Source organism: Aquarana catesbeiana, linkage group LG05 (assembly GCF_042186555.1).
Source record: "Aquarana catesbeiana isolate 2022-GZ linkage group LG05, ASM4218655v1, whole genome shotgun sequence".
Classification (NCBI taxonomy): Eukaryota; Metazoa; Chordata; class Amphibia; order Anura; family Ranidae; genus Aquarana; species Aquarana catesbeiana.
In genome coordinates this window covers 337,125,627-337,146,918 of record NC_133328.1, presented here as the reverse complement: position 1 = coordinate 337,146,918, position 21,292 = coordinate 337,125,627, and positions in this window count along the sequence as shown.

The window sequence follows — 21,292 nt, the reverse complement described above, 5'->3', positions numbered from 1 at the left end:
AACATGCTCCGATCGGACATTTTCCATCGGAAAATCCGACCGTGTGTAAGGGGCATAACAGTTTTCTTGGTAGCGTTTGAATCAGTCACTGACAGTCAGGTGTTTTTTTCTGTGAGTCTCACTAGTGTACCAGTAAATTTAGAGACCAAAATGTCAAATCAAATGTACACTAGTTAAGAGGCCTACACGTTTCTGAGCATGACAGATAGTGAAGAGGAAGTCACTCATCTGTCAGATTCAGGCTCAGAATACAAACCTGTAGACAGCAGCAGCACACTGACAGATAGCTCTGACAACGGAGTTGTGGTCCCTGCCAAGGTCAGGTGTACCAGACCCTGTTCTTCTGCTGTGGTTGAAGTGCAAGAACCGCAGGGCTCTCGTATGGAGCAGAGAGCCAGTACTAGTGTCGCTCATCCTTCTGGTGAACAGGGAAGCACCAGCGGCCTAGTACATCCTGGTCATACATCCAGCACTGCAGTATCATGTGATGACGTGGCGAGTCCCATAAGTGCAGTTCAAGCTGGTGAGGTGGCTAGCACAGCTAGTGTCCTGCAGCCACCAAGCAGACAAAGACAGGCCAGTCGAGCCCATAGTGCTCTTCCTGCTGCATTTGCCAATCCTAAATGGTAGCCCACCACTTCTGCAGCACCCGTACTTCCCCAATTCACTGGCCAACCCGGAATTCAAGTGGAAACAGTTGATTTTACGTCACTTGATTTTTTTTCGCTGTTTTTCACGGAAGATCTCTATAGATCTATTGTGGACCAAAGCAATTTATATACTGGTCAATTCATCACCGCTAATCCCCAGCTGACCCTTGCCAGAGATTGGAATCCAATTACAGTTTCCAAATTTAAGACCTTTCTGGGCCTATCCCTCCTCATGGGCATAACTAAAAAGAGTGAGTTGCGGTCATATTGGTCCACTGACCCAATTCACCATACGCCGGTGTTCTCTGCCTCCATGATCAGGACATGATACGAGTAGATCTTGCGGTTCATGCACTTCAATGATAATGAACTCTGTCATCCTGGGGGTGACCCTGAATTTGATTGGCTCTACAAAATTCGGACCCTCATAAACCACTTCAACCAACAGTTTGCAGCCTTGTTTACTCCCCATCAAGTTGTCTGCATTGATGAGTCCCTGGTTAAGTTTTCTGGCTGCTTGTCATTCAAACAGTATCTTCCCAGCAAGCGTGCCAGATATGGAGTCAAGATGTAAAAGCTCTGTGACAGGGCCACAGGCTATACATATAGTTTTATGGTTTACGAGGGAGGAGATAGTTACGTAGAGCCGGAGAACTGCCCAGACTACATAGGGAGCACTGGTAAGATTGTGTGCGACTTGGTGTCACCCTTATTCGGAAAAGGGTACCACTTGTATGTGGACAATTATTACACAAGCGTGCCACTTTTTAGTCACTTGTTTGATCACAGAATTGGCGCATGTGGCACCGTGGGATCTAATCGCCGGGGCTTACCCCAGCGGCTTGTAGATTCCCACCTTAGGCTGGGGGAGAGAGCCTGCTTGAGATGTAATAATTTGCTTGCTGTGAAGTGGAGGGGTTATAAGAAGGTTTTTGTTCTGTCCTCCCTTCACGCAGACACAACAGTCCAAATTCTTACAGCGACTGGTGTTGTGGAGAAACCCCTCTATGTCCACGAATATAACCTTAATATGGAAGGGGTGAACCTCAATGACCAGTTGTTGGCGCTCTACCTAATTGCCTGTATGACCAGACGCTGGTACAAAAAAGTGTCTGTATACTTATTTCAATTGGCTCTGCTGAATGCTTATGTGCTATACAAAGCTTCAGGACGAACTAGATCCTTCCTTGAATTCCAGGAAGAGATCATCACAGCCCTTCTGTTTCCAGATGGTGCTGTGACCCAACTTGTGGTTTGCCTTAGTTGACAGCAGAGCATTTTTTTTTCTTTTCTCTTTTTTGGGTCCAGCAGTGGCGTCGGCATTGTGATTGATGATGGATTTAGATTGGGGACATTGTGGAGCCAGAATCTGGGGCGCCCTTGTTAAAGGGGGCATCCAGATTCTGATAAACCCCCTGCCAGCAAACCCCCACCACCACCAGCCAGGGTTGTTGGGAAAAGGCCCTTGCCCCAATCAACATAGGGACAAGGTGTTTGGGGTGGGGGAGCAGACCCCCCTGCTGGCTGGGTGAAGGGGCTAAACGTAGGTGCTAGCAGGTATCTTGGCTGATCCCGCTAATGCTGCATTTTTGGGAACCCTAAACTGCTTGGGATGCTAATATAGTTCTGATCAGATCAGATATTGATCCGTTCAGACACTATACTACTAAAGGAGGTTTATGGTGCGTGAGTGGATGTTAGCAATACTGGCACTTATCTGACGCTGCCTGGGGCGACGCAGATCCTGATTGAAGTTAAAACCTAACTAATGTCACCCGCCGGGTGATCAGGGGGTTAAACCTTTATTGGGTAATATATGGTGGGTGCTCTGATGCTATAAAAAAATATCTAGCTGACCAGCGTCACCCGTGACACTTATACAGTGATCACTGGTGACAGGGGGTGATCAAGGGGATAAACCTTTATTGGGGGGGTCCCTAGACCTTCCCCTTCTGTTTCCAGATGGTGCTGTGGCCCAACTTGTGGTTTGCTTTAGTTGACCAGCAGAGCATTTTTTTTTCTTTTCTCTTTTTTGGGTCCAGCAGTGGCGTCGGCGTTGTGATTGACGATGGATTTAGATTGGGGACATTGGGGAGCCAGAATCTGGGGCCCCCTTGTTAAAGAGGGCTTCCAGATTCTGATAAATCCCCTGCCCGCAGACCCCCACCACCACCGGCCAGGGTTGTTGGGAAAAGGCCCTTGCCCCAATCAACATAGGGACAAGGTGTTTGGGGTGGGGGAGCAGACCCCCCTGCCCCAAAGCACCCATCCCTCCATGTTGAGGGCATGTGGCCTGATATGGTTCAGGAAGGAGGGAGCTCGCTCGTTGCCCCCCCATTTCCTGACCTACCGGGCTGCATGCTCAGATAAGGGTCTGGTATGAATTTTGGGGGGGCCCCATGCCAGTGTTTTTTTTTACATTTTGGTGTGGGGTTCCCCTTAAAATCCATACCAGACCCAAAGGGCCTGGTATGGATTGAGGAGGGGACCTCCAAGCCATTTTTATTTTTTACATTTTTCTATTGCTGGCAATGGTATTGTATTATACAATCAAACCCTAAAAGGCAGCACTTCAAATCAGTGAACGATCACCATTTTCACATCTGATCAATAAGCCAATCACAATAATTGCAAAGGGAAAGTCCGATAATCACAGTCTCTCATGTGTAAACAGCCAAGTGAGTCTCTAGAGATCCAGAATGCATTCAACTCCAAAAGGATCTAGGAAAGCTGTCACCAACACCTCCACAAGTGGGTACCACTCCCTCTAGAGCAGGGGTTTCAAACTGGCGGCCCTCCAGCTGTTGCAGAACTACAAGTCCCATGAGGCATTGCAAGGCTGACAGTTACAAGCATGACTCCCACAGGCAGAGGCATGATGGAACTTGTAGTTCTGCAACAGCTGGAGGGCCGCCAGTTTGAGACCCCTGCTCTAGAGTGAACACTTACCAGATCTCGATAAGTATAAGGCATTTAACACTGGAAGATGATCAGATGGAGTCTGATATTCTGATAATCTGATATTCGGGTAAGCACATCACACACAAAAATGTATTAAAACAGCCCCCCATATAAAATCCACTTACAAACATATGCAAATAATAAGTGTAGCAATAACTCTCGATGGAACTGCTGGTTTAAGCGGGCCTGTCCTTTATGCTCCTTACCCTTCTTAAATTGTTCAATCCCCTTGACACAAATGTAGTGCAGTGTTGTAATAATATGAGTATCAACTTTAACCCACAACATACACTTACAGTTATAGTTACCTCTACCTGGGTGCTGGTAGCTCCACCTGCAGGAGAAATTACAACACTGCACACAAACTTTAGTAATAACCAAAAATAACTTCTTTCTTTGAGTAAATAATATATTTATAAAAAGAATTATTACAATGACTATACTATCACACCAACGTAGTGTGATAGTATAAGGAATAGTTGTGACAATCAGTAACAGACACAAATACTGTATATCTAATTATATATAAATATACCCGGAAGCTCCCCCTGCTCTAGACATTAAAGTCACTATCCTTTGTAACTAAATGCAGGGCCCTGCAATGAAAAGGTAGTCCTGACGTCTTCAGTCTTCGCTAGCTTTTATAATTGTAATCCGCAAAGGGTTCCTCCTGGGTGTTGCGCAGTGTAATGTATCACACTAAAACAATTGTAATCCAACAGATTGACTAAGTGTTCTTATATGAAGAAACAAGCATCTAGCATCCGTTCTTGAATACTGAAGTCTATTCAGGTGTGAAGTTCTCCAACTTCACTTGTTCCGTGGGACTATTAGTCCCAGCAACACTCTGCAACAGTTCTAACTGTGTATGTAATAGTTAAACAAACTTCTGGGTGTTAACCCTCTTACCACACGAGATCCGGGCAGATGGATGTCTCCGTTTCAGCAGTTCTCAGTCCGTATTGAGACACCACCACGCCGTCACACTGTTCCATTCACAAACGACCAGGAGTCCTCGGTTATCTCCCCACGGGTCTCCGGAACGATCACTTCGGCTGCTCCAGCACGCTGTGATGTGATGGCAGGATCCTTGCAGCTGCTCCGCTCCTTCGCAAAGTAGGCAGCAACCCTGTAGGACACACACACCCACAGGGTTCTGTTGACAGGCCACGTGTCCCAGGAACAAGAGACCTAAGATGGCGGCACCTTACCCTTTTATATCCTCCCACAATGCAGTTCAGTTCTCACCTTGTCCAGGAGCATTGTGGGTGGGTCAGAGCTAAAGTTCCGAAGTAAACAATGAATCACTTCCATGACATTTCACTTGATCATGAAACGTAAACATATTGTACTTTCTCAATTGTCCACAAGATGGCACTAACACAACCTATGTACTGTATAATACACATAGAGCTAGAAACAAAGGTTGTCAGCGCTACATACTCCCCCTGCTTTAAATATTTGGTCCCCAAAGATATGTAAGACCTTGTTCCTGTTACACATCTTAGCCTCTAACCGAGTGCACAGGACCGACAGAGGAGCCTCCCACCAATTCTCAGGTGTTGGAAAGCTACTCTGTGTACCCACAACTGTCACATTAGTATCAGATACAGATGTGTCAAGGGGTGAAACAGGGCTCTCATTGTCCAGGTTGACTGAGGAGGAACCAGGCTCATCAGCATTCCTTTTGCTGGTAACTTTTGCTGTTTCAGAACACTCGCCCAATGTATCGTATGTTAGTCTCTTGGGTGGGCGAATGTTCCTCTTTCCCCTCTGCTCTTTTGGTGTATCCTCTATTTCTGGATGGACACTATTTTATTCTACTTCAGTGGAAGATAAACACTTCTCAGCTTTTTCAGACAATGGCACAAACTCCGGAGCTTCTGGCCTGAGAGCCTCACTACTCTCTTCGGCTGTTGGTGATGAAACACTAGCTTCAGTTTCGGGTATGTTAGATGACCACAACCAGCTAATGTCCATCTCTCTCTCCTCATTGTCTTCAGTTATCAAAGCCCCAGACTGGGACCTAGTTACAGGTCATTGTACATCCTTCTCATAGGCAACCTTCAGGCTCTTTCTAAGCCTATTTGCATATCCTCGATGAGAAGCCTCTGAGGTGTGATCCAGAGAAGTTCAAAAAGCTAGATCCACTGGTAACCTAGCCTCACGCCCAAACATCAGCCGATAAGGTGAATATCCGGTGATATGTTATATGCATGCACTAAAGTGGCAATATGCTTACTCCAGTTGGGCTTTTGTTCAGAGGTTAGTGTCCCTAACATATTAAGAAGAGTTCTATTAAACCTCTCCGGCTGAGGGTCTCCTTGCGGATGATAGGGTGTAGTTCTGGACTTTTGAATTCCTAATAGATCCAGCAACCTCCTGATGAGTGTAGTCTCAAAGTCTTTTCCTTGATCTGAGTGGATCCTCTGTGGTAAGCCGTAATGGACGAAGAACTTCTCCACTAATGTCTTTGCCACTGTGACTGCCTTCTGATCTTTTGTGGAGAAAGCTTGAGCATATCTGGTAAAATGATCTGTGACTACCAGAATATTTCCTTGCCCACTCAAGTCAGATTCTAGACACAGGAAGTCTATGCAAACTAGATCCAAGGGGCCTTGGCTTGATTAATGTCCCATTGGGGCTGCCCGTTGTGGCAGTGTCTTTCTCTGGATACACCTATGGCAGGAGTGACAGTAACTCTCCACTTCTTTCCTCATGTAAGGCCAGTAGAATCTATCTCTTATCAATTGAAGAGTTCTTTCTGACCCCAAATGTCCATGACAATCATGCAGAGCGATTAACACTGTCTCTCTGTGTTTCTCTCGCAGCAACAGTTGCCACTTCTCCTCTGGATCCTCAGAGGGGCCCCTTCGGTAGACCACCCCTTGCAACAACTGCAAATGATCCCACTCTTTGTGTAACAACAGAGCTTCTTTTCGGGCACTTCTCAAAAGTAAATCAGGATGTTTTCCCTCCAGAGCTTCCAATACCAAGCTGCAGAGTGGATCTTCTTGTTGATCTCTCCTAAGATCTTTCCTTGATAACTAAGGCAAACCCTCTGCAGCAATCTGGGAGACATTACAATAATACCTGACACAACACAGGAAGCACCTACATGGTTAACGGAGGACGGAATTAAAATTAGACTTGAGAAACTTAACATTAATAAATCACCGGGACCAGATGGCTTGCATCCGAGGGTACTTAGGGAACTCAGTCAGGTGATTGCCAGACAGTTGTTCCTAATTTTTACAGACAGTCTATTGACTGGAATGGTACCAGCTGATTGGAGAAAAGCCAATGTAGCACCAATATTTAAAAAGGGCCCAAAAAACATCCCTGGGAATTACAGACCAGTTAGTCTAACATCAATAGTATGTAAACTCTTGGAGGGGATGATAAGGGACTATATACAAGATTTTAGTAATAAGAATGATATCATTAGCAGTAATCAGCATGGATTCATGAAGAATCGTTCTTGCCAAACCAATCTATTAACCTTCTATGAGGAGGTGAGTTGCCATCTAGATAAAGGAAGGCCCGTAGACGTGGTGTATCTGGATTTTGCAAAAGCATTTGACACAGTTCCCCATAAACGTTTACTGTACAAAATAAGGTGCGTTGGCATGGACCATAGGGTGAGTACATGGATTGAAAACTGGCTACAAGGGCGTGTTCAGAGGGTGGTGATAAATGGGGAGTACTCAGAATGGTCAGGGGTGGGTAGTGGGGTCCCCCAGGGTTCTGTGCTGGGACCAATCCTATTTAATTTGTTCATAAACGACCTGGAGGATGGGATAAACAGTTCCATCTCTGTATTTGCAGACGATACTAAGCTAAGCAGGGCAATAACTTCTCCGCAGGATGTGGAAATCTTGCAAAAAGACCTGAACAAATTAATGGGGTGGGCGACTACATGGCAAATGAGGTTCAATGTAGAAAAATGTAAAATAATGCATTTGGGTGGCAAAAATATGAATGCAATCTATACACTGGGGGGAGAACCTCTGGGGGAATCTAGGATGGAAAAGGACTTGGGGGTCCTAGTGGATGATAGGCTCAGCAATGGCATGCAATGCCAAGCTGCTGCTAATAAAGCAAACAGAATATTGGCATGCATTAAAAGGGGGATCAACTGCAGAGATAAAACGATAATTCTCCCGCTCTACAAGACTCTGGTCCGGCCGCACCTGGAGTATGCTGTCCAGTTCTGGGCACCAGTCCTCAGGAGGGACGTACTGGAAATGGAGCGAGTACAAAGAAGGGCAACAAAGCTAATAAAGGGTCTGGAGGATCTTAGTTATGAGGAAAGGTTGCGAGCACTGAACTTATTCTCTCTGGAGAAGAGACGCTTGAGAGGGGATATGATTTCAATTTACAAATACTGTACTGGTGACCCCACAATAGGGATAAAACTTTTTCGCAGAAGAGAGTTTAATAAGACTCGTGGCCACTCATTACAATTAGAAGAAAAGAGGTTTAACCTTAAACTACGTAGAGGGTTCTTTACTGTAAGAGCGGCAAGGATGTGGAATTCCCTTCCACAGGCGGTGGTCTCAGCGGGGAGCATTGATAGCTTCAAGAAACTATTAGATAATCACCTGAATGACCGCAATATACAGGGATATGTAATGTAATACTGACACATAATCACACACATAGGTTGGACTTGATGGACTTGTGTCTTTTTTCAACCTCACCTACTATGTAACTATGTAACCTGGGTACTCATGCGGTAGTCACTCTAATCTCTTCAGCTCTGGCTCCACCTTTCTCCTGCTTTACTGCTCCTTCACAAAGGGCTCTTACCCCATCAGGGGCAAGTTGAGTCCAATCCTGTTGTGAGCTCAGGGGGCTGTGGGGTCTTCTTGACAGCGCATCTGCATCTCTGTTGCCCACTCCCGGTCTGTATTTCAGGCTGAAGGAGGATGTTGAGAGATCAGCCAACCACCTATGGCCTGTAGCGTCCAATTTTGCGGTGGTGAATAAGTATGTGAGGGGGTTGTTATCTGTTTTAACTACAAATTCGGCACCATACAGATAATCTCTCAGCTTGTCCACCACAACCCACTTCAAGGCCAGAAACTCAAGCTTATGAGTTGGGTAGTTCTTCTCAGCAGGAGACAAGCTTCGGCTCACATAAGCAACAGGCCTTAATTCTCCATTGTGATTCTGATAGAGCACTCCGCCCAGCCCATCTCGGCTGGCATCCACATGCAGTTCATAGGGCTTGGTAGGATCTGCATAAGCTAACACTGGAGCAGTTGTAAGACTCTTCTTCAATAGACTGAATGTCTCTTCACATTCTTGGGTCCACTGATCCATGATAGATTCCTTTTTCTTCCAGGGCCCTTCTTTTTGTCTCCCAGGTTTCTCCGAATCCACATCAGCCTCTTCCTGATTCTTCAGTAATTCTGTAAGTGCGTGAGCTATCTTTGCGAACCCCTCCACAAACCTCCGGTAGTAGGAGCAGAATCCAAGGAATGACCTGAGCTCAGTCACATTCGTGGGCCTTGGCCAAGAGGTAACAGCTTCCAATTTCTCGGGATCAGTTGCTATCCCTTCTTCAGACACGATGTCCCCCAGATAGTTCACTGAAGATTGGTAGAATTGACACTTTTCCATTGAAAGTTTCAAACCCTCTTCATATAGCCTCTTCAGAACTTTTTCCAGTCGCTCTTCATGCTCTTCAATAGTTCGGTCAAACACAATGATATCGTTTAAGTATACTAAGACCTCAATCAAATTCATGTCACCTACCGTCTTCTCCATGAGCCACTGGAAAGTTGCTGGGGCCCCAGACAGAACTTGTGGCATCCGGTTGAATTCATAGAACCCCACGGGGGTGATGAAAGCAGTCTTCTGCTTATCCTCAGGACTCATGGGGATCTGATAATAGCCACACTTCAGATCTAATACACTGAACCACTTTGCCTCTGACAGGCTCTGTAGGGTATCTTCTATACGGGGGGGGGGGTAGTGTATTGATCAGGAATGGTCCGTCGGTTCAGAGTCCTGTAGTCGATACACAGCCGGAGTGACCAATTTTTCTTCCTCACCACCACTATCGGAGAGGCGTATGGACTCCTGGACTCCTTGATAATCTCAGTCCTCTTCAGCTCAGCCAGCTGTTCTCGGAGGTCTTCAAGATCTCCCAGCGGGATCCTCCTGACCCTTTCCCAGAAAGGTTTGTCTTCCTCCAACCGGATCTTGTGCTCTGCACTCTTGGCATACCCCACATCAAACTCACTTTTAGAGAAAACTTCCTTCCATCTCATGAGCTGGGCTTTGGCCCTCTCCATCCATGCAGGCGTAAAGGAGGTGTTTTTTGGGTAAAAATTCTCTATGGGAATCTCCTCTTCTGGCCCTTATTTCACATCTCTCGGCGAAACCGGGGTTGCTTGATTCGCCTGCCCAAGTAGCACTCTTGCGGGTACCTTCACAGACAAAGCTGTCATGTTCCAAACACTGACTGAGACTCTCCCTCTGCTTCTCTTAAGTGCCTTAGTAGATAACACTTTTGGGAGTATCTCCAGATCCACATCTTCTTCCCGAGTGTCTGTCTCCAAGACAATGAAAGGACTAGGTTGTCCCCAACTCAGCTTGACAGAGGCTCTCATGCAGACCACTTCCCCCGGTTGTAGCAATTCTTCGTTTCGGTCCAAACGCCAAATTTTTTCCACCCCTTCTGGTGGGGCCTCTTGTTCGTGTACTATGTTCCTGTACACTTGGGTTAGCATGGGATGCATCTTCACGGCCGGGGCACTTTCCCTCTGTACAAGCGGTGTCAGGAGTCTTCTGACCAGATCAGTATTCGTTCCAATGATAAGGGAACTTTTATGAGCCCCAGGGGGTCAGGGACATACAACCGCTAGGGTGTCGAAAGTCTCCGCCTTCCCTGCCACACTTGGGTCAAAGGTGAGTTTGATAGGGATATATCCCTCATAAGGAAAGTTCTGGGTACCTAGAGCCCATATCTCCAATTCTTCCAAATTTTGCAGGGGCAGATGCTGAAGATGCTTCATGTAGAAATCTTTGTATAATAGGGTCACTTGAGCTCCTGTATCCAACAGGGCCTTAGCGTAGATTCCTTCTACCTGGATTGAGATAATCGGAGAGGGTCCCACTAAGTTGCGGGGAAATTCACCCTGAGTTTTCGGCTTCTTCTGCCTACTAAAACGTATCTTGACTCTTTGCTTCCATGGACGTTCACTCAACTTCATTCCTCCCTTTACTCTCAGAACTTTGGGAACTTGGGTTTCTTTGGAGTTACAGGGCGCCCAGCTGACTCCTTCCACTGGGGCCCTTTGAAGTTTTCCACCGACTTTTGCCATTGTACTGCTGCCCTTGGACTTGGGCACACGTTCCCGAAATGCCCAACTCCTCCACAGTTAAAACAAAGTCCAGATCTGCTCCTGAAGGTGGAATTTGATACTCTCTTCAATTTTTCTGCCCCTTCATTGGGTGGGTTTGGGGGTCTCGTGGTCAGCAAAGCCATTATTTCCATCAACTGAGCTACCTGATTCTTAAGAAGCTCAATCTGGGGATCATCCTCCATCACATTAACTGTTCGGACTCCAACAGTGTGCTTTGGTTCTCGAAGGTTCTCCTTCTTCCCTTCCAGAATAGGTTCTTCCTCCCATACAATCCGAATTAGATCTGGGTACTTTAATATACCTCTATCTTGGCGAGTCCTTAACTGGAGGGTGATGGGGTCCAGAGGCTGGGCACCCCTTAAGACCTGTTTGGCTCAAATTTCATCCACCTTACAAGGATCTAGTCCCTTCTTCAGTAATATCTGATGAATGTCCAGCCGTCTCATATAGTCTGACAACTTCTCTCCAGCTTCCTGATAGGTGTGTTCTAATTGGTAAATTAGGTCGGAAACCTTTTCAGTACGTCCAAACACATCTTGCAGGATATCTAAATAGTCTTGGGCTACACAGTTCTGTTTGCTGAGCTTTAGATTTCGAATGGCCTTGGAAGCAGGCCCTTTGAGACTCTCAGTAATCCGCTGTTTCTTCTGAGTTTCAGGGATGTCCCACTCATCCAATACATGCGTGGTCTGTTCCAACCACTCTTCAAAGTCCCTGAATAGGTTGGGTTCCCTTTTTGACATTGGGACACCAAATTTCCCAGGGCTGTGATGAGTTCTGGCTCAATTGCGGCCGGCGCTGACTGTGAGGGGACCCTGATTCCTGTGGGACTCATTTGGGAGAAGGTGGCAGGATTCTCCCCTTCTTCCCTTGGGTGGGTCAGGTGGAATTTGGTCTTGTCAGCGAGTTCAACACTTGGACCCCTGAAATTTTCCGGAACTCCCTTCCGCCATTCCAATAATGCATAGGTGCGGAACGCCTCATGATCAGGCCTTACTGCGACCACATTGGCGCTTTGTCCTGGGGATAGTGTTTTTACCGCTTGGTTGATGTGTTCCTTCTCCCAGATATCTCCCCAGAGTTCCATGGCCACACTCGCTTCTGAGCGGACGCCTTCCGCCTCACACCACTGTGCCACAGTGGGTGGATCCATTTTAGGGTTCTTAAGAGGGTGCTTGGCTTTAGAGCGACAGTGATCCCGGATGAGCCCCCACATGTAGCACTAACGCTCGATGGAGCTGCTGGTTTAAGCGGGCCTGTCCTCCATGCTCCTCACCCTTCTTAAATTGTTCAATCCCCTTGACACAAATGTAGTGCAGTGTTGTAATAATATGAGTATCAACTTTAACCCACAACATACACTTACAGTTATAGTTACCTCTACCTGGGTGCTGGTAGCTCCACCTGCAGGAGAAATTACAACACTGCACACAAACTTTTATAATAACCAAAAATAACTTCTTTCTTTGAGTAAATAATATATTTATAAAAAGAATTATTACAATGACTATACTATCACACCAACGTAGTGTGACAGTATAAGGAATAGTTGTGACAATCAGTAACAGACACAAATATATCTAATTATATATAAATATACCCGGGAGCTCCCCCTGCTCTAGACCTTAAAGTCACTATCCTTTGTAACTAAATGCAGGACCCTGCAATGAAAAGGTAGTCCTGACGTCTTCAGTCTTCGCTAGCTTTTATAATTGTAATCCGCAAAGGGTTCCTCCTGGGTGTTGCGCAGTGTAATGTATCACACTAAAACAATTGTAATCCAACAGATTGACTAAGTGTTCTTATATGAAGAAACAAGCATCTAGCATCCGTTCTTGAATACTGAAGTCTATTCAGGTGTAAAGTTCTCCAACTTCACTTGTTCCGTGGGACTATAGGTCCCAGCAACACTCTGCAACAGTTCTAACTGTGTATGTAATAGTTAAACAAACTTCTGGGTGTTAACCCTCTCACCACACGAGATCCGGGCAGATGGATGTCACATGCCGTCACACTGTTCCATTCACAAACGACCAGGAGTCCTCGGTTATCTCCCCATGGGTCTCCGGAACGATCACTTCGGCTGCTCCAGCACGCTGTGATGTGATGGCAGGATCCTTGCAGCTGCTCCGCTCCTTCGCAAAGTAGGCCGCAACCCTGTAGGACACACACACCCACAGAGTTCTGCTGACAGGCCAGTTCAGTTCTCACCTTGTCCAGGAGCATTGTGGGTGGGTCAGAGCTAAAGTTCCGAAGTAAACAATGAATCACTTCCATGTCATTTCACTTGATCATGAAACGTAAACATATTGTACTTTCTCAATTGTCCACAAGGTGGCACTAACACAACCTATGTACTGTATAATACACATAGAGCTAGAAACAAAGGTTGTCAGCGCTACATAAGCATTGAATCAATCAAGTCAGTGTGGCAGGGATCCAGCAGGTGTCTTTTACCGCACACTTATAACTCTCTGGTGCTGCTAGTCCCTTCAGTTGGCGCGCTGATGTCAATGCTGGTCATCGTATGCCCCACCCTGACGTATTTCATCATTACAACATTATCTGAGAGTGTGGCCACACGACACGACGTACTCTCGTTAGGGAATTATCTAAGAGAGAAACCAGATGGATTTTTTTAATGAATACATTATCGAGGTATGAATATAGAACTTGATATTGATTGTTTTATCAGTGACTATTACATTTTTCTTAATGTGGATATGAATGAGCAATATTATGAGATTTATCTAATAGGGATTAAGATCCTTTACTTAGTAAGGTTGTATACTTGTACTAATTTTCACATAACGATTTACCGTATATTGTACCTGTTTTGAAATTTTTGATTCTATTAACATTAAGGTTATCTAATTCATTATTATCTGTGGTAGATTTTAATTTTACATATATGAAGGAAGTTTGGATGTCGTAGTAACCTGTTTAGGCTGTAGGTGGTGATACTCTGCTTGTTGTGGCGTAAGCCTGATCGACATTTGTTCATTGGTAACAGTTACCTATGTCCAAGGATGATCCAGATGATGACATGATGATGAAACACATAAGGGTGTTACCATATGATGACCAACATTGACATCAGCGCGCCAACTGAATGGACTAGCAGAGCCAGAGAGTGATAAGTGTGCGGTCACTGGCACACTGGCTGGATTAATTCAACGCTTATTATTTGCATATGTATGGATGAGCTTGGGTGTGTTCAGATTCTAATCTGAACCATTGTGAACATGTCCGCTAGGAAGCTGTCACTGTACTGGACCAATCATAAGCGGCCGAGACATTCCCAGTTCCACAGTTACATGTATACATGCCCCTAACATATGTGCAACTTCAGGGTACAGAATGCCATGACAGCTTATGATTGGCCCAGTACAGTGACAGCATTCTTGTGGGCTCACTGACATGGGTTAGGATCAGGGGCGTATCATGAAATGAGTGGGCCAGTGTGTAAGATAAAAAGTGGGCCTCAGGCATTGATAAAATGAAATGTGGTGCACGCAGTGGACAGTGTCAGTAGAGCGGTGGATGGTGTCAATAGTTTTTTCATTTTTATGTTTTTTTTTTTTTTTTTACAATTAATGTGTCTTTCATTTTTTATTCTATATTATTTTTTATCATTTTTTTTGCAATTTCTTTTTTGTAATATTTATTGGATTTTTATTTTTTACTTTTTTTTATATCAGTTGGGGGGCTTTGGTGACATGTCAGGAGTCTAAACAGACCCCTGACATCTCCCCTTTGAGACCTTTGAGACAGAGAAAGAGGCTGAGTCCCTTTCTCAGCATTGAAGATGAATGGACAGAAGACAGAGGCTCCTGCTAATTCATAAACTGGAGCAGAGTAACACACAGGTTGCTCTGCTCAGTTATTACAGGACACAGCGGGCATTGTGGGATGATCGGTGTGGCAGAGGGATGGCTGTGAGCACCAATCTCCCTGTATGGCATTTCAGCTGACAGCCAACCTGACGGGAGGGAGAGGAGGAGAAGCGGCTGCCTGAAAAGCCATGCAGGGAGATCGGTGCTCGCAACTGACCCCCGCCGCACTGATCATCGTCTCGATCAAGGAACAATCATCCATGTGTGCATTGTGGGTCACAGTGCCCCCCCTTTGGGGGTCCATGTGCAGTGAACACCCTGCACACATGGATAATACGCAACTGGTTAGGATCCAAAAGCCCAAGCTCATCCCTAGTTAGGAGGTAGCTGATGCTGAGATTTATTTTGTCCATTGAATATACAGTACAGGTCAGTGGTGTATCATTCATGTGTGCAGGGTGTTCACTAGACAAGGGCCCCCTAGAGGGGGGCCCACTGTGACCCACACTGCACACATGGATGATTGTTCCTTGATTGGGATGATGATAAGTGCCACGGGGTGAAAGTTGCGAGCAATGATCTCCCTGCATGTCTTTTCAGACAGCTTCTCCTCCTCTCCCTCCTGTGACTGTCAGCTGAAATGCCATACAGGGAGATCGGTCCTCCTCCTCTCTCCTCCTCTCTCCTTCTTCCTCCCCCTTCTTCTCTATCCTTCCTCCCCCTCCCACTCTCTCTCTTCCCTTCTCCCTCCTCTCTCCCCCTCCCTCTCGCTCTCCTCTTTCCCCCTCCATCCTCCTCCCTCCCTTCCCTCTCGCTCCTCCCCTCCCTCTCTCTCTCTCTCCCACTCTCTCCTTCCTCCTCCTCCCTCCCCTCCCTCTCTCTCCTCTCTCCCTCCTTCCCTCCCTCCCTCCTCCTCCTCTCCCGACAGCTGCAGGGGATGTGTCAGGATGGAGAGCGGAGAAAGGGGCCGGTAAATATGTAATTTACCAAATCCTTCCTTTTCTGAATTTGACATAGAGAGCGATTGCTACTGAACACTCTCTATGTCCTGTAATATACTGAGCAAAGTAACCTGTGTGTTACTCTGCTCCAGTTTATGAATGAACAGGAGCCTCTGTCTTCTGTCCATTCATCTTCAATGTTGAGAAAGGGACTGGGGAATCTTTGTCCTCAGCCTCTTTCTCTGTCTCAAAGGGGAGATGTCAGGGGTCTGTTTAGACCCCTGATGTGTCACCAAAGCCCCCCAACTGATATAAAAATAAATTCAATAAATATTACAAAAAAAATTGTAAAAAATTATAAAAAATAAAAATGGGTAAAAAAAGAATATAAAATGAAAAAACTACCAACAACCCCACCCAACCCCCCCCCCCCCCCGCCCGCCCTACCAACACTGTCCACAGTCCCAACCCCCTTCCCCCCAAAAAAAAAGCATTGTGGGAAAAAAATGAAAAACACATTGAATTGTAAATAAAATACATAAAAATTAAAAAACTTTTGACACCATCCACTGCTCCACTGACACTGTTCACTGCCCTACTGACACCATCCAATGCCTCATAACCCCCCCATCCCCTTCCCCAGAAGCACTGTGAAAAAAAAAACAGATAAAAAATGTAAAAAATAATAAATAATAAAATAATAAAAACAAAAATCTGTTGACACCATCCACTGCCCTACTGCTGCCCTACTGTCACCTCAATACTCTCTGCACTCCTCTCCTGCACATAATACTGACCTCCATATACTCCGTACTCATCTTCTGTACATACTACCCACACTACCCACCTTCATACACTCCTCACTCCTCTCCTGCACCTATTACCCATCACCATACACTCCAAACTCCTCTTCTGCACATACTACCGCCCATCATACACTCCGCTCTTCTCTCCATCTCCGTACACTCCGCACGCGTCTCCTACACAAACTACCCACCTCCATACACCTCGCTCGCCTCTCCTACACATACTACCTACCGCCATACACCCCACACCCCTCTACTGCACTCCATACCCTTCTCCTGCCCATACTACCCACCGCCTTACACTCTGCACTGTACATTCCCTGTTTAACATTACCACATTCTGCATTATGTAAGTAATCTCAGACTCTATTAAACCACATCACTTTAAGTCACGTCCAATATTTCACACAATTTAAGCCATGCCTACATTTTGCCACAGCGTGCTGTGCACCGCATTTCATTTTGTCGATGCCTGTGGCCCTCTTTTAATCTTGCACACTGGCCCACTGATTTCATGATAATCCCCTTGTACAGGTACTCCTCACTTAACGACCAGGTTCCATTCCAATGACCAGGTCATTAAACAAATTGGTTGTTAAATGAAGAGTCACAAGTAATCTATATTTTAAGCATTCTTAACTACTGTACTGTATTGTGAAAAAAAAAAGGCTAAACATACAACTCCAGCTCAATAACATTGTTTTAATTTGCATAAGTATAGAACACAAATAAATTCTGTACTATACTGTACAGTACAATGATGTATAGTGCGACCTTCGGGTGGGGAGAGCTTGTTGTAAGTCTGAGTGTTCGTTTAACAGGTAAGTGGTTAAACGAAGAGTATCTGTATGCCCTCATAAGATAAAAAATCACCTATTCTTTAAAAGACTTAATTTGTAAAGCTCAGAGAATGAATTTTAGTATTAACTCCTATAACTGTAAAAACTTACTAGAATAACATACTTCAAAGAATAATTTATTCACTACCATTGTTTTATGAAATTGATGTGATTGTAAATTATCACCTTGTTAAACAACCCATTAAGTTGAAAATAGAAATGAAATGCAAAACATGTTTGTATAGATATAAAAAAATATTGTAAATACCTTTTTTACCCTTTTTATAAGTGATCACATTCCCTCTGTTTTTAGCTGCATAAGAACTGGGGGGAGGAGAAGCAGAAGCACACTAAGATTCCCAGTGAATGTATGTGCAGTGGGGGTGTGTTGGGGTAACAAACCCTTTAAAGTAGAGCTAAAGGCATAACATGTTTTTTTCATTTTGGATAGCGTAAGGCTGCTTTCACACTGAAGCATTTATGAAGCCCTTTGAATTTAAAAAAAAAAAAAAACAGAAAAGCTCAAGAAAAATGCTTCCCTTTAAATTTGATGTACCGTATGTGTTCACACTGGGGAGTCGTGCTTCCATTGCACTATAAAAAGTCTGGGAAATGCCCAGGAAAAAGCCTTTTTTGGTGCCCTCCTTAAAGGTACAGGAGCGCACCAAACACCCAGCAATAGCACAATGGCTGCAAAGGTGTTGGTGCGCTGCTGGACCAATACAAACACACACATGATAACAAAAGCTTGCCACCACTCTCATTTATAGCTGGCTATCGCAGTAAGCAGCATTAGGAGGCTAAAACAGGTACCAACAAAGTCTGGGGAATGCCCAGGAAAAAGCCAAAGTCTACTTACCACCAGCTTGCAGACAACCAAATTGACCTATCTAACAGTAAGCGTTAAAAAAGGAGTTTAGTCCGCACGCATTTGCAAATGCATGCGTGATCCACAGAGCCACGTCACGGCACCCTTGTATCTGTGGTCCTAACACTAAACTATTAGTGTCCCCACAGTGGAGGCACATGCATTTTAATGGATAAATGAGAGCAGGTGGACTAAAGTGGAGCCCACCCCTCCTTAAAGGTACAGGAGCACACCAAACACCCAGCAATAGCACAATGGCTGCAAAGGTGTTGGTGCGCTGCTGGACCAATATATAGAAAATATAACAAATCAATACATTATTATTCAACTAAAAAATAAAATAAAAGCCTTATGCATGTGTCCTGCTTCTTAATATAGGGGGTCAGCAATGCCAAGAGTTGGTGAAAGCAGGGGCCCGTCATCCAGAGATAATTCTGAAAATCATCTAGATTATTCTCCTAGAGCTCCTGCAGCAAAGGCATATGACATAATTGGTCATGATTAATAAAGCAACCAATTTTTAGTCCAAGAAATCCTCCTCCTGTTTCTGGACTGGACTTGGGTCAAAGCAATAAATCCAAGGCCAATAATAAATAACTCGTTATCTCCTCCGATTTTGCAACATGTCTGGTTGACGAACGGCCGTTCAGAAACGAACTGAAAAGTACAAAATGAAAAGTGCAAACTGAAAAGCACGAAATGAGAAGGGCGAATCAACACTCACCAAACTTCTACTAACACAAAATTAGCAGAAGGAGCCCAAAGGGTGGCACTAAAGAGCTGAAAAAACACGTAGTACATCACTACATTCGTAATTGTTGCCAGACAACTCCTTTCCATTTGTATGAGGCAAAATCTAGGCACACACCTTCGGACAAAAGTCTGAGGTTTTGTCTGCAGAAAATTCGATCTTGTGTACGAGGCTTTAGAATTATTCCACAAAACACAATCTGCCGTGCCTCCTGAGTATGGGGATACCCCATGTGTGATGCTTTTTCACAGTTTTATGTATTTGAAAAATGCATATTTTTTTTATAAAAGGCAAGAAAGAAAATTAGAATTAACTTTTTTTACAAAGTTGTCAATTAATAAGATATTTCTAATACACATCATGAGCATACTTACAACCCAAAACACATTCTGATACTCCTCTCAAGTATGATGATATCAGACTTTTTCACAGCCTAACCATATAGAGGTCACAAAATACAAGGAAGCACTTTCCCTTATTCTAGGGACATAAAACTCAGTTTTTTTGGAAAATGAGGAAAGGAAATGCAAATTTACTTTTTTATACAAAGTTGGCAATTTATATAAGATATTTCTTATACACCACAAAGGCATGCTTAGAATTATATCCAAAAATACATTAGGCTACTCCTCCTGAGTACGGTGATACCACATGTGCAAGACTTTTTCACTGTCTGGACTTTGTACTGGATATTGTGGGGGAGATTTACTAAAACCAGTGCACTCAGAATCTAGTGCAGCTGTCAATGGTAGCCAATCAGCTTCCAACTTCAGCTTGTTCAATTAAGCTTTGGCAATAAAACCTGGAAGCTAATTGGTTTCTTTGCAGAGAGCTGCACCAGATTTTGCACTCTGCAGTTTTAGTAAATAACCCCTTGTATCTTGCATATCACACAAATCAACCAATTGTGCCAAAACCAATGTACAGACACTTTTTGTTTAATGACTTACCTGTTTAATGACCACTTGGACTTATCAGAATCTGGAAGCCCCCTTTAACAAAGGGGACACCCAGATTCCACGTGAATTGGTTTTGTACATTGTACCCCTACCATTTCACAAAAAGAAAGTGTCAAAATGTTAAAAAAAAAACACAGGAGACGGCTTGAGACAAGTCCTTTATTAAAAATAAAAAAATAAAAAATAAAATGTATGGGTGACCCAACCCCCCTCTGATGCAACGGGAATCTTGCATTGCATCAGAGGGGGGCGGGGTCACCCGTACATGTCACTGGGAAACCCAGGTGTTTCCCCTTGTCAGAGGGGGACGGGGTCACGTGATGAGTGGCCCCGTCCTCAGCTACATAAGAGCTGTCAAGCTAGCGCTGCGTCATTGGCTGGGTGCCTCCGGTGGAGGCAGGATCCTGTGCGTGTACCTTGCTGGAGTCACTGGAGATCATCCATCGCTGGAGATCGAGAATTGGATTACATCGCTGGAGTAGCAGCATGGATTTATTGGATTACATCGCTGGAATCTCTTTTTAATTTTTTTATTTTTAATAAAGGACTTGTCCCAAGCTGTCTCCTGTGGTTTTTTAACATTTCTTTTTGTGAAATGGTAGGGGTACAATGTACCCCTTACCAATATACATAGGGAAGGCTGGGATCTGGGTGTCCCCTGTGTTAAAGGGGGCTTCCAGATTCTGATAAATGCCCCGCCCGCAGACCCCCACAACCACCGGGCAAGGGTTGTGGGGATGAGGTACTTGTCCCCATCAACATGGGGACATCCTCCCCATGTTGAGGGCATGTACAGTTCAGGAGGGGAGGGGTGCTCTCTCGTCCCCCCTCTTTTCCTGCGGCCTGCCAAGTTGCGTGCTCGGATAAGGGTCTGGTGTGGATTTTGGGGAAAACCTACGCCATTTTTTTTAAATTTTGGCGTGGAGTTCCCCTTACAATCCATACCAGACCTGAAGGGTCTGGTATGGATTTTTGAGGGGAACCCCCAGCCATTTTTTTTATTTTGGCTCGGAGTTCCCCTTAATATCCATAGACCTGAAGGGCCTATTAATGGAATTTTGGGGGATGCGCCAGGGATTTTTTTTTTATTTTTCAATGACTTTCAATGACTTTTTTGTGTATTGTTGGTACCGACAATTCATTAATAGTCGGCACTAGCGATAGCACTTAAATGACTTTTTTTTCCTTTAGAAATGTCATTTTGCTCTTGGACTGTTGTAAACACGGGAAACATGCGCTACTTTACAGGCATACTATAGACACCCCCAGGTATGAAATTTAAAGGAATATTTCACTTTTATT